This window comes from Dermacentor andersoni, chromosome 2, assembly GCF_023375885.2.
Source record: "Dermacentor andersoni chromosome 2, qqDerAnde1_hic_scaffold, whole genome shotgun sequence".
NCBI lineage: Eukaryota > Metazoa > Arthropoda > Arachnida > Ixodida > Ixodidae > Dermacentor > Dermacentor andersoni.
In genome coordinates, this window is record NC_092815.1 from 173790373 (window position 1) to 173794782 (window position 4410).

General features: G+C 52.5%; 1 non-coding gene across 1 annotated transcript; it reads right to left on the minus strand.

Moving 5' to 3' along the window:
- Positions 1-3896: 3896 nt before the first annotated feature.
- On the minus strand, positions 3897-3969 carry TRNAS-CGA (transfer RNA serine (anticodon CGA)). Its single transcript has one exon. It is a non-coding gene; the product is annotated as a tRNA-Ser (tRNA).
- Between the last annotated feature and the right edge of the window lie 441 nt (positions 3970-4410).

Here is a 4410-nt window from a genome sequence, read left to right on the forward strand (position 1 = left end):
ACCTTGCCGGATCCGACGCATCCATTTCAGACATTGATGGTGGCTATCATTTCCGGTAAGTCAGAGTCTGAGCACAGCAGACTCCTGCAGCTCCTCACAGCTACCGACTTCGGTGACAGTCCCGCTTCACACCTCCTACGCATGCGCCCATTTCTTGGTAGAGTCTCCACCTTTCAACAGCGCAAGCTGCTGCGTGAGTTGTTCTTCCAGCGCCTCCCGCAGAACAAGGCCCCAGTTCTCGCGGCTGCGGGTGACGTGTCATAAGACTAGCTCGCTGAACTGGCTGACCGAGTTGTGGACTACACGCATGCCCCTGAGCCTCAGCGCCGTTACAACTCCGTCTCCGGCTACTGCCTCAGCCTCTGCGCTCGCGAGCACAGAGGGCCGTCTGGACGTCTTTATCAGACGTCTCTATGACCTCGCACCTTTCTTCGTCGATGTTCTGGTCCCGCAGTTGCCCCCCGGCGCCCCTGCGCTCTCCAAAGTTTCAACAATCCGACGCGTGACGCGACAGCTAGCCTTCGGCTGTGTGTTGGTACCACCACGTATTCGGCATCTCTGCTGGCAAGTGCACCCGTCCGTGCTCCTGGTCGGGAAATGCTGCGACGGGCCACTGACGGTGGCAAGTAGTACTGGCCGAAGGACATGCCGCCTATTCTACTTTTTTCAGAAGATCAGTGGCGCTCGTTTCCTTGCCAACACAGCATCCCAGGTTAGCGTCATCCCGGCCGATTGTGCAGATTGTCGTCGCAGAGAACAGAGCTGCTCGCTCCAAGCGATAAAAACTCGGCGGTGTCTTACACTTGACCTTGGGTTGCGCCGTACGCTTCGCTAGATTTTCATTCTTGCTGTCTCGCAAGCTGTTCTCGGCGCTGACTTCCTCAGCTTTTTCAACCTTGCGGTAGACATGCATGCTCATCGCCTCATCTCAGCAGGCGCCTCTCCATCACCGGTGTGCTCTGCACCGCCTCGCCGACGGGGCTTCAAGCTCTCACACCCGCTTCGCCGTACGCAAAAATCTTCGTTGATTTTCCCAAGCCTACGGAGCCGCATACCAGAGAGTCACCACTGAAGCACTCACTCCCTCCCCACATCGTGACCACTGGAACCTCCATATTTACTCGGTCCCGCCGACTGTGTAGAGACCGCCTCACCAAGGGTCGCTGCGAGTTTGTGCCCATGCTTGAACTCGGCCTTGTGTGACCTCCCTAAAGCAACTGCTAAGCGCCACTACACATGGTGAGAAGGAATCATTTTGGAGACTGGAGAGCATGTGGGGATTAGCGCACTCCGAACCCCCTCATCTTACCAGACCACCATCCACTTCCGCGCATACCAGATTTTTCATCGAATTTGGCTAGGTGCACAATCTTCTCTAAAGGCCAAACCTGGCCCTTTCGCCATGAAACACAACACATCACCATCAATCTTCTCTAAAATTGGCTTAGTGAAAGCTTCCCACCAAATTCCTGCGGAACCCGCTGACGTTCTGAAGCCAGCCACTACCACCCCTATCGGCATATTAGCGTATGTAAGGATGCCTTTTGGATGCTGCACAGACTTTTTCATCGCACTGTCAACGAGGTCACGCGAGGTCTCGACTTGCTCGTTGGCCTACCTTGACGATCTCCTCGTCACAAGCTTATCTGTCCCCGAGAATGAAGCTCACTTGCAAGCCCTTTTCCAGCGGCTTGATGATTACGGTCGCGTCATTAATCCGAACAAGTTCCTCTCTGGCGTCGCTACGACCGAGTTCATAAGCCCCACAAGGTATCGGGCCTCTCGCCAACAAAATCAAGGCAATTCAAGATTTCTCACCCCCGGCTTCACTAAAAAGACTCAGAGAATTGTTTGGCCTACTGAACTTTCATCGCAGCTTTCTTCCGAAGTGCGCCAATTTCCTGAAGCCTCAGACCGACCTTTCAACTATCAAAAAGGATCCAGCTGCGCCCCTTGAGTGGACTGAGTAAGCTACGCCTGCCTTCGCACTGCCACGAAGACGCTGGCAGACGCCACCATGCACATATATCCAGTTTCTGATGCCCTAATTCGTCTCATCTCCGATGCCTCGAGCATGGCACTCGGTGATCTCGAGCAACACGTATCTGGTTGGCGACCTCTTGGTTTTTTTCTCGCAAGAACTGACGCCACCTGAAGTGAAATACAGCACATTCGGTCGGGTATTATTTGCGGTGTACCTCGCCATTAAGCATTTTCGTCACGTTCTGGAGGGTCGGGACTTTCACGTTGTCACAGACCATAAGCCCCTGACAGTTGCCTTCCATCAGAATCACAGCAACTACACTGCGCGGGAGATCAGCAAACTGTGATTTACCTCCGGGTTAACAGTCAATCTTCTTCATGTGGATGGGCGGGAAATACTGCTGCTGATGCACTCTCCCGTGTCAATGCCTTGGCGGCCCAGCCACCAATAGACTTGGAGCGGCTACCCCGGGCAACGACCCTGAGCTGCATCACCTTCGGTCCTCATCCACGTTCCTGTCCTTCACTGAGTACCCGCTTCCGTTTTCTTCCTCGTTGATGACGTGCAAGACGTCCACTGGTGTTCCTTGACTCTTCGTGCCTTTGGATTTTCGTCGCGCGATTTTTGATCAACCGCACAACACGAGCCACCCTGGAAATGGTGCGAACCAGACGCTAGTCACAACTCGCTTCCTTTGGCCTAGCGTCAATGCAGACGTCCTTCGCTGGGCGCGAACCTGCCTTCAATGAGAGGTTCACCACTATACCGTCACGTGTAATTCCCCTTTCCGGCCTCCAGACGCGAGGTTATCCCACGACCACCTCGAGATTATAGGCCCTCTCCCGCTATCACTTGGGGCCTCTTATCTCTAACATGTGTGGACCGCTTCCTCGGATGGCCAGATGCGTTTCCCATTACAGACATTACGGCAGAAGCATCTGCTACGGCTTTCATGAGCGGCTGGTTGTCGTGGTTCGGATGCCATTCTGTCGTCACCACCTACCGAGACCACCAATTTCAATCGGCCCTATTCACCGCGCTTGCCAACATACAGGACGTTCGACACACCCATACTACCGCCTACCAGTCTTCAGCGAATGGCATTGTTGAACGGCTTCATGGACAACGGAAAGCTGCCCCCTCCACATGCCTCGATTCCTTCATCTCTCTGGGCAGTCACATCTAAGCTCGTCCACTGGGTGGCTTCTCTGGCTTCCGTTCTACAGAGGAGAGCCCCGTAGCGACCCTGCCTCAGGCCCGGGCTGTAGGTAACAACCGCCCGTCAAGGAGGAGGAAGTTATCCGCCGCCGCGCAGCATACGCAACGCGATACGAAAAATAAAAAAGAACAGTTAAAAACTCAACGCTAAAGGCGCTGGGTCTTCCTCGCATTAGCTCCGACAGATACAATAAGGAGGTGCTCAATAGAACTTCTCGTAAACTATGGTGCCTTTGCCATTAATTCTTCAGCGTTTGCTCACCATGGGCAACATCATGCTTGAATATGAACGACCTTGGCCAGTTTGCGTGAAGCAGGTGGTACCTCACTGCCCGTTACTGCCACAGGGTCTTGGTATGGTATATGAATCTGTACTTTATTTGCCGACGGGAAGCTAGAATGAAACAAAATTAGGAGTACACATGAAGCTGAGTAACAAAATCGTCTATCTTCCTTTGGAGTCCGCACTTTCGCGGCTTGTCTGAGTTGTATCTAGAATGGTAGATAATTACTTCAAGTGCCGCAGTGCCAGACATGCTTGACAATGGCCTTATCATACTATTATTTACTGTGATATCATGAGAAGCCAACAAACACTGACAGCAAGGACAACACAGGGGAAATTACTTGTGCTTAATAAATGATGTAATGAAACGATACATTAATTGAAATTAAAGTGGATGAAAAAACAACTTGCCGCAGGTGGGAACCGAACCCAGAACCTTCGCATTTCGAGTGCGATGCTCTACCAATTGAGCTACCGCGGCGCTGTTTCCCCGTCCACTTTTCTTGGGTATTTATGTGTAATAGTAGAACCCTGGGAGTGTTAGCCAGCGCCCCCACTCACAGACCTTGGCGGCGGACGTGGAACGTCCTTCTTGCCGCAGGCGTCACGAGAACGTGATCTTTTCGGGTGAAGGCAACTGGTCAATAAACCCACGCATGCTACCTGAAGGCATCAATGTTGCCGGATTCGAGACACTCGTTATGCAATAAACGAGAAGAAAGGAGGTTAACCGAGGGGCCCGATTTTTATGATATGATTAATAAACATCGGGCTGTACTGGGGGAGGGGAAAGGGGATGCAATAGGTGAGAGAGAAGGATAAAGAAATAACAACCTAAACACACACACGCACGTACACACGAACTGTTTCTGTGGGCACTGCCACGCAGCCTGCAAAGGCATTCCTAGTCTTACGCAGTGTC